The sequence below is a fragment of the Tupaia chinensis genome, unplaced genomic scaffold (assembly GCF_000334495.1).
Source record: "Tupaia chinensis unplaced genomic scaffold, TupChi_1.0 Scaffold000065_2, whole genome shotgun sequence".
NCBI lineage: Eukaryota > Metazoa > Chordata > Mammalia > Scandentia > Tupaiidae > Tupaia > Tupaia belangeri.
The window spans coordinates 311,678-322,218 of NW_006159524.1; positions in this window are offsets into that span (position 1 = coordinate 311,678).

Below are 10,541 nucleotides of genomic sequence, written 5' to 3' on the forward strand. Positions count from 1 at the left end.
TCCAGCAATGCTCCATGCAGCCCCCTCCCATGCTCTGCTGCCCTGCTGCCCTCCATCCCCGAACCATTGTTTAAGCCTTCCCAGGTAGTCTATTCTTACTCAAAAAAGTGTCTACCTCTCTGTTACTCCTGACCCAAAATTTTAATTGATATGCATACTTCAAATGTGTTTGTAAATCTCTCTCTTGAGTGTTCAGTGTGATTTAATTAGACATTTTAAACAGAATTTTAATAAACAGGTATATAGGCCTTACAATCAGTGAGGCATTGTTTCAAATGCTTTACAGATGCTCACCTATTTAATCCTCCTAACAAGCCCACGAGATAGATACTATGTCATTTTACAGATGGATTATTATTATTATTATTATTATTATTATTATTTGGAGAGATTTTCGCTATAGGGCGCGTGCGCTCACCAGACAGAGAGAGACAGAGAGACAGAAAGCGAGAAATCACCCCCCCAGGGGGGATGGTCACGCCGCAGTCCCTTCTCCTCCATTCTCCTCTCGGGATCTTGGGCACGCACGCACACGTGCCCGGCGTAAGTTTTAAGCCACCAGGTCTGGGACGCGAACCGCAGTCGACTACATGGGAATCCAGCAACATAGCCATCATGCTAACTGCTGGTTCCCGTTTCACCAAATATTCTATACTGATGTCTGTGCAAGGGTATTTATAGATTTTTGTTTCTAGAAATGCAGTCACTGTACCCAGGCAGATGGCGTGAAAACTAGACTTTTCCCATTGGGTATAGATAATCAAATATAAAAAGTGTACTTAGGAAAATGTGCTTTTGAAGTTGCTTACATGTGTGTAGTTGGCTTAGGACATGCTTTAACCAGATTCTTAATTTTTATCGGCATCAAAGGGTGAAAGTGAATATTAATTGTCTATTTTCAAGCAATCGAAGTTTGGTAAAGACTTGAAGGTCCATAACATACTTGGTATAGTGAGTTGAATTGGGGCCTCCCAAAAGATATGACCACATTGTAAAACCCAGAATCTGCGGGCATGGCCTTATTTGGAAAAAGGGTCTTTGCGGATATAATTAAGGACCTTGAGATAAGATTATCCTAGATTATCCCAGTGGTCCCTAAATCCAATGACAATTGTCCTTATAAAAGAACACAAGTCCGAAGGAGAAGGCCATGTGAAGACGGAGGCAGAAATTAGAGTGGACCACAAACAGAGGAGTTCCTGGAGGCACCAGAAGCTGGAAGAGGCAGAGGAGAACCCACCCCTAGAGCATTCAGGGGAAGCAAGGGTCTCCCTGGACCTTGACTTAGGACCTCCTGCCTCTAAAGTCCTGGGAGCCTCCATTTCCATTGTCTATGCCACTCAATTTCTGGAAATAAGTAAACTTGAAGAGGTGAGTTCTATGGACTCACTTAGGCACTTTCTTGACTCTCCAGTACTTTGACACATAAGGACTCAAGTCCTTACCATGACAGGCTAGTTATAGAAACAGAAATAGGGGGGAAAATGTTACAGAAGAATTCAGCTCTGCCCCCCCCATTTTTTTTTTTTTTTTTTTTTAGAATATTCTTTTTTGAGGCAAGATCTTAGTTGTACCTATGTTTGGGGAAGCTGATCCTTGTCCTCTCTGCAGCATCAGGGTATAGTTAGTGTTGACTTCGGGAAAACCATGCTTCTTCTTGGGAAAAGCTTTTCAGTTCATTTTAAAGAAGACACCCAGTCACTGAGTTGTATTTCAGTGGGCTCAGAAGGTATATCTCTTCGTTCACCTCCAAGGGTTCCCATTACTAGTTGTAAACAATTTGGCCTGTGATGTTTCCTTGGTCTTGGTTTGTGAGATGCCCATAACCACAGTGTGCCCTTGGTAAGGTCTGTTTTTAACTGAGTACTTAGAAGTCCCCAGAGGTACATGGAGTACCACACAGAGGTGGAAAGATCATTATCTTTGTTTTTCTTATTTTGAATTACAAAGCATAGCACTTGCTAACTTTAAGCAATTTATTGGGCCACAGGTTTAAGCACCTTAGTTTACCATGAAATGTGAATATAAAAATATTAGCATACAGGGGTCGGCAGCTGACGTGACAGTTAGAGCATTGGACTCTCACATGGCTGACCATGGTTCTAGCTTTCCCTTTTTCTCTCTCTGGTCAAATTAAAAAATAATAATAACAAATAAAATTAAATAAAATTCTTTTTAAAAAGTTAGCCTACAAACCTGATACTGGAGTTAATTGTTTTTTAGTGCCAGGATTGTTGATGATTTGGCTTTTCTGAAACTTTTTTATCTGATTTTTCTGTAAGTGGTAAGGGGATCCTGAGACTTTGCTTTTTCCCTTTGATATTTTTGGTATTTATGTGTCTGGATCCAATTGAAACCAGAAAGTTGAAAGCTTGTGATAAACCTGGTTGTACTTTAAACAGTTGCCTTCAAGGGTTTACTTGAGAAGAGGCTAATTCTTGGTAATTCTCTGGCATCCATGACCACAGGATCCTAATCCAGGATGCAGGAGGGAATTTCTCCTGAGGAGCCCTGCACACCAGTCTTAGTCACAATCCAGACTTGGCATGAGTTACACATGCCACCACTGGCCCCCCGTCCAGGGCCTGGCACCACAACAAGAGCATTCTCTGTATCTCAGAGCCAAGCCTTCCAGTGACATTTCATTTGCTAAGCCCCGAGTCTTGTGTAATGCTAACTGACATTCTGGTTTATAAGATCTTATCTCATGTCAGTCTGATGGCTGGAGCTGCTGTTCTTAATGCTTTCAGGGCCTCAGAGGCTGACTGAACTCACTGGAGTCAGAGACGGGAGAATAATGAGGTGAGGACCTGTTATCCATCCCCTGGGTCTCTGCATTGAGAGCTTGTGTGGCCAGAGGCTTGCTCACGGGCTCCCTTATTTCATATGGTAGACTTGCTCCTCCAGGATGCTACTGACGTCGGGAACAAAGCTGGTAAGTCCTGGACTTGGCTTTCTGAGTCTGACCCAGTGCAGTGAATGCTGTGATGTGAACTGCAGCTGTGTGGGACTCCTGTCACTACAGTAGATGAAGTTTAACGAAAGACCAGTACCTTCCCCTGCTAAGTACTCTATTCTGCTCTCTTCCTCCTCCTAGCCAGCCTTCCCACCTCCACCCCTCAGCTTTTATTGTTGCTTTTCTGACCAGCCTTGTTCCTGAATCTGTCTTGGAATGTGGAGTCACCAGGACTAAATTCCATTCCCCTGCTCACTAAATTCAGCTATTTCAGTGTGAGCTCAATCTACAAAGAAAAGAAGGTGCATGTCTTTCCATGCCTCCGTCTACCCACCCCATCTTTCTACCCCTTCCCTCCCTTTGAAAAGCTTTGCTTGAGTCCTCATGTATCAGCTTTGAGGTTGGATTAGGGAACCTGAAATGTCTAGGGATCCCAAGTTGACCTCATATCCGCCCTCTCCTCAAGCTTTGCAGGTGGATAGAGAGGGTACCCAGAGGATGAGAAGAAGAAGAAAGTGGGAGAGATCCAAGTCATTCTCTGAATCGGTTTATCCAAAAGGGACAGAAAGAAAAAAAAGTGATAAAACCCTATCAGAAGGATGGGACAATCTCTGCTTCCCTCCAAACTGTCTTCCCTCCATCCCTCCTGTCCCTAGTTAGAAGTGTATGGTGCATGGGACAATCAGTTAGTGTAATGGCTATGTCGCTGGACTCCCATGTAGTCAACCGCAGTTCATGTCCCAGACCCAGTGGCTTAAACTCACGCCGGGCGCGTGTGCGTGTGTGCCCAAGATCCCGAGAAAAGAATGGAGGAGAAGGGATTGCGATGTGGCCATCCCCCCTGGGGGGTTATTTCTCGCTTTCTGTCTCTCCGTCTCTCTCCTCTGACTGGCTGGTGAGTGCATGTGCCCTATAGCAAAACCTCTCCAAAAAAAAAAAAAAAAAAAAAAAAAAAAAGAAGTGTATGGTGCACAGGACTTCATGGGAGGAAGACAATGAAGGGGAAGGCTCAGTGAAGGGTCCCCCCAGTCACCAGCCATGATTCGTCCTTGTCAGTGTTGTACTCAAATTGTCCATGGCCTTAAACTTGGTGACCATTTATAGCCATATAAGTCTGTACTGTTCTCATGTGGAGAAATGGTGGTACGGAGCTGATTCAGAAAATGGGCACACGCATTGCTCTTTGGGAATTGGGGTTGTGTTGCTCTCAGTGAAGACCCCCTTCCTCCCTCTGATGGTAACTTCCTTATTTGGAAAGCAAACCCCAAACCTTGTCCTTGTTAGCTCCATATTCTAAAAAACTAAGAAAACAATTAGGCAGTTGCCATCGAACAAACAGTGGCATCTCTTATTCAGAATACTTTGGCGCCTTTGATTTATATGAAAATACAGACCCTTTCCAAAACGGTGCTGTGTTCGGAATCCTGTGCTTCCAATTGCTTTTCAGTGTGAATAATCAGACTCAACACAGACAAAGAGGAGTAGAAACTTGTTTCTAAAAATTTTGAACAGAAAATTTCTGAGGGCGTGTTAAGGAGAACTTTTTGCCTGCTACTGCTACCTAAGTAATGGTATTTTCTTAGACTAAAATATGTTTAAAGTCTTCCTGTTTTGGGACCAGCAGTTAGCATAATGGCTATGTCGCTGGACTCCCATGTAGTCGACCGCGGTTCGCCTCCCAGACCCAGTGGCTTAAACTCACGCTGAGCGCGTGTGCGTGCGTGCCCAAGATCCCAAGAGGAAAATGGAGGAGAAGGGATTGCGGCGTGGCCACCCCCCTGGGGGGTGATTTCTCGCTTTCTGTCTCTCTCTGTCTGTCTGGCGAGCGCACACACCCTATAGCAAAAACCTCTCAAAAAAAAGAAGGGAAAAAAGTCTTCCTGTTTTAATTTCTTCTTACAGCAGATGGTCTAAGACACCTTGGAAAGATAAACAACTGAATAACTCAGAAAGATAAAGTCAGCAGAATCCCTCTGCTGTATTGATGCTGTTGCCATTTCTGCTGTCACAATTGGCACAGAGAGACTTCCCCAGGAGGCACGGCCATGAAGCACCTAAAAAGTGTCAGGTATTTTTCTCATCACCATCCTTGTCATTATTGGGAGCAAGGTGAAAGAGTTGGAGGTGAATTTGCTGGCCATGTGCTAGGACGCCTCTGTGGGTTGTGATATTGTGTGCTAACAACGGCCTTGCTGCAGGAAAAGTGTACGTGATGCTACTGGAAGAGACAGTGTGCGGATGGGGAAAAAGGTACGTATCATCTTATTATCCTCTTAAAAATTTGTCTCTCAGGGAGAAAAAAATCCTCAGGCCAAACTGAGTTGCACATTTGCGATATTTATGGCTCCATGCAGTTCTGTGATGACAAAAGTGTCACCCGTTTCCTCCTTCTCTGGCAACTTGTGATGTGTCTGTCAAGTCCCCAGAGCAAATTTGTTCTGGGATGTCTTTTGACAGGAGCAGCCATAGCAGACCCAGAGTTTTGAAGGCTGTTAGGATTCTCCGTGTGAGGAAAGCATATTGGTACATGTCGACATAATAACTAACATCAAACTTCCTAGAACTGTTACCCCAGACGTTCTAGAAGTAGATTTGCTCTCCAACTTGAAAGACTTGGCTCGTCAGAGAAGCCTGTAGGCTGCTACGTATCTTTGCTCCCGTACCAGGGTCCATATAATTTGTCATTGTTTAGCCCTTGGCTGTGGAGTTCATAGTAATCGGACACATAATAAAACTTTTCACCTGATTTTGAAATTCAAAGATGAATAAAATTGCCTAAATGTACATCGTTCTGTGCAATTTACAGTCACGGGTCTTGTTGTAATTGGCTCTTCAGGTTTTTCATTTGGTTTTGGGCTTGGGATTTTTTTCCTACCAATGTTTAGGCTATCTGCTGAAAAGAGGGAAAAAGCACACACACACACACACACACACAGCAGCATTAACTTCATCTTGCCATTTAAATCCCCAAATTCACATTTCTGGAACCTAGGATTCAGTAGTACCTCATTTTCTAAGTATCACATGGAATTCTTGGTGGTTCTTCCTTTAATGAGATCTTCTGAATTCCTACTGCACGTGCCACTCACATGGCAGTCAGCAGACTATTGGGTGATCACGAAACAGGTGATAAAACACTTATGTGTCCCGAATACTGTGGGGACGCGGAAAGGACAGTGATGACTTCTGATAGTGTGAAGGGATTTGGAAGATTTCACAGATGGCAGAGCCGAAGTACATTTTGGGTTGTCGGAAAAGTCACGACATGTGTTTTTCTATGCAAATGCTCCATGGCTTTTCCGACAACTCAGTAGGTATCCTCGGCTTTGAGTGACACGTGATCACAATTATGTAGGTAAAAGACTTAGGAAACTTGAATGGGGGGGCAGTGGCAACAGGTGTGTTCGAAATGTATAACAAGCTTGCTAAGTGGATGTAGGGGCTAAAAGGGGTAGAGGGGTCAGAGAGGGTGGGTATTTCTGCCTGAATACTGAGACAATCTGGGTATCTTGGCTTTGGTAGGAAATCCAGGAGGAGAGGGCATTTAAGGGCAAGATCATGGATTTTCATTGTAGCATGCTCCACGTGAGGTGTTGCGTACAGTCCTGGGAGATGTCCAGTGGAGGTTTGCATCGTTGAGACTGAGAAGCAGGGTCTGGGCTGAATGGGTACAGGCGGGAGTCCTCCTAGGCCTGGCACATGAGAGCTTCCGTGTAGCGGTCCTCTGCTGTGGGTCTGACTTTCTTGCTACTCACCTTCCTCATTATGATCCCCAGGCTTATTTAAGGACACGCAGCTGTTTCCTCTCTCACCTCTGGTCTTTACGTACACCCTTCATTGTGCCTGAAACACCCTTTCTCTGTAATTGGGAAAGCAACGGAACAAAATACCTGTCTCCCAATAAGAAAATAATAAATGCATTGGGGCCGGTAGGTGGTGCAGTGGTTAAGGCCCTGGACTCCCACATGAGTGACCACAGTTTTAGTCCCGGACCTGACAGCTTGGTTTCTCACTTTCCCTTTCTTTCTCTTTCTGTCTTTCTCTAGTCAAAATAAAATAAAATAAGTAGCAATAACAAAATTAAATTAATAATTTTTTATAAAAAATAAAATGATAAATGCACTAGTTTGTTCACATAGTGGAGTATTATTCACTAGTTAAAACAAGTCAGCATGACTAATCACGAAAACCCGATGCTGGCTGCAGACAGCCAAGTTACACGGCTTATGTACAGCAGGTAGCATTTCTGTGGTGTTATACCTGAGACACGTGTAGAAGATGTGTATCAATGAAAGAACTGACAGCTTGAACATGACGTACGTCTGCACTTGTTCAGGCCTATCTCTTTACCCTTCTATAGAAATAGGACATTTTTTGCCTAGAAATCTTGCACAACTGTATTAGCCATAGCTATCCCAGCCTCCCTCCTGCTCATCAATCGTGGACTCAGATCAGTTTTTTCCTCTAGAATGCTTCTCTGCTTTGTACCTTTGCAGTGCTTCCATGACATCTTTATGAACAGAAACAATGCCTTATTCATTGTGACATTTCCAACCCTTAGTCAGGGTCTGGCACATAGATTATAATCACTATTTGCTGACAGCTTAAGGGTGGCAATTGAGCTAAGGGAGTTAATGAGCTCTTCTAAGGGATGCCTGTGAAGATAGTAAGACACAAGGGAGCCCCGACAAATGTAAAAATTTGGGAGGCTAAAGTTAGAGATGTAGAGGGACTGAGGAAGACTGTAGTGAGAGGAAGGGGAAGAGAACCAGAATCGGAGAAGATGATTTCTAGCAGTTTATAGTAGATGGTATCAGATATCCCAGAGGGACCAGGGCATACGGAGTTTCCACCGATCCTGAAAGCATGGGAGCCCCGAGTGGGAGCAGTGAGGAGGGGATGGGGAGGCACAGTAAGATGGCAGCATGTCTCATTCCTTGTCTGGTTGCAGTGATAAAAACCCAGAGGTTTTCTCCATTTGGAGGGAACTTGTAATTTGGGGGGATATTTTTGTTTAGCCTCATTCTTTCCCTGCTACCTTTATGAGTTCTACTACACGAATTTAAGTATCGTAAGACTTGATTTACCTGTTTGTAGATTTTATTTATTTATATTATTATTATTTATACATTTGATCGCTATACATCATTTAGATTGTAGAGATTTTACCCAGCATGATACACATCTCAGTCCAGTCGCGAATACTCTACACATCCTTATAAACAGATAACAAACCATATCTGTGTCCCACAAATATCTTATCTCTCCTTATTTTCCTCCTAATTTCCTTTCCTGCACTCTTCCCCTCCTACACTTTCCTACCACTTTGTCTCTAGTTTCCACAACCATTTTTAATGTTTTTATGTCCTCCAGTCTTTCAGTCTCTACCATAGAGTGCGGACAATCTGTATATGTTAAGTGGAGACATACAGAGTCTCTCTTTTCTTTTTTTTTTTTTTTTTTTTTGAGGGGTTTTATCTAGAGGGGCACAGAGACAGAGAGACAGAAAGCGAGAAATCACCCCCCAGGGGGGATGGTCACACTGCAATCCCTTCTCCTCCATTCTCCTCTCGGGATCTTGGGCACGCACGTACACGCGCCCAGCATGAGTTTAAGCCACTGGGTCCGGGATGTGAACCGCAGTCAACTACGTGGGAGTCCAGCGACATAGCCATTACGCTAACTGCTGGTTCCCTACAGTGTCTCTCTTTCATAGTCTGACTTGCTTCACTCAGCAACAACTCTTCCATATTCATCCACTTTCTATCAAATTCCAAGGCCTTGTTTTTTATGGCTGAATAATATTCCATGAAGTATATGTGCCACACTTTTTCAACCCATTCATCCATTTGTGGACATGGTTTTACTTTTTTTAATCCAAACATACAGCTTATTCATGCTTAACATGAATAAGCGTATTCAAGTAGTTCCTAGTTACCAACTAATTTTTAAGAGGAAAAAGCCCTACTTTTAACCTGCCTTCTGTATTCTAGAAGAGTATAGCCAGTTTTGTTTTGCATAGTTCTGACACAGTTACAACACTTCAGTTAAATAACACTGGTTTCTCCAATAGCAGGTTCAAATTTTAACTAACATAGTATACTAGTTGTAAGTAGTTGAATAAAGTAGGAACTTAACTGCTAGCCTTCCGGTCCATAAATCACTATGTGAACAGATGACAGAGGCACGTCTTGATCAGTGGCCAGTCGTATTACTGCTTTCAGAATCTGTAAGTGACTGTTCACTATGTATCTGTTATTCAGTTCATGTACAGACCCCAAAGTGTGTGATTGTGTTGCCTCCTTTTCTGCCAGTGATAAAAGCCCGTAGCATTTGACAATGATGAAAAATCAGAAGAAGAAACTGGTTAATGAGATGAAATTGCAGCCAAAAACCCAACAGTGGTAATGCTGTAAGTGAAACTTCAAATATATTAGATTGTCGGAAAAGCCATGACGAATTTTTCTGTGTTTTTCTATACAAAAAATGCATCATGACTTTTCTGACAACCCAATAAATGGAGTTACAGAAGAAGGAGCTCACGGTGAGACTGCTGACATTGTCACCATTGAAACTCAACATATACAGCCACAAAAACTTAGTGAATTTATCGACAGAAATGAGAAAAGTGATTATGACCCAAATGTCCATCAATTATTGAAAGGACAAGCAAATGTGATATATCTGTTCTAGTCCATTCTCTGAGGCGAGGTAATTACAAAGAATGGAAGTTAATTTAGCTCACAGTTTTGAAGGGCCAAGGTCAAGGGGCTGCATCTGGTGAGAGGGTCCCTGTTGGTGGAGCTCTCTGCAGAATCCTGAGGTGGTGCAGGACATAGTGAGACAGCACAAATACGCATGTCTGTGTTTATTTCTGTTTCATTCCTTCTCCTTGGACTAATGATCTTAATCTTAATCATCTCCTAAAGACCCTACCTTTTAACCCATAGTTGTATTGTTTTCACCCTCTTAATCTCATCACAACCAAATTTCATCACAGGAATTTGGGAGGGGACACATTCAAATCATAAAGAAAAATCCATACAATGGAATATTTTTTCAGAGTTTAATGGTAGAAATAAACACATACTTTGTGTTTATAGAAATTCTACATTCTTTTAGGTGTTTTTTGTTTGTTTTATTTGGAGGGTTTATTTATTTATTTTTTTGCCTCAAAGTAAACTTAACACATTGTCTATGCATTTGATTCTTTACAAAAATTTTTAGTTTAAAAAAAGAAACTTGAGAAAAGATGTGTATTGTATACCTGGATCATCCAAAGAATTGTTTGCATTTTCAAAAAAGTCACAGAAAGCTCAAACTCAAGTTGAATAACACATATACAATAGAATTTTATTCACCAATAAACATTGAAATACATGAACCTTGAAAAACATTCTGCTAAGTGAAAAAAACTGGTCACAAAGACCACAAAAATGTCAGTCACAAAGATTGTATGATTTATTTACATAAAATGTCCTGACTAGGCAAACCCATGGAGACAGAAAATAGATTGTTAGTCTGGGCTGGGCGATGGGGGAGAAGAGAATGAGGAGTGACTATTAATGAGTATGGAATTACTTTT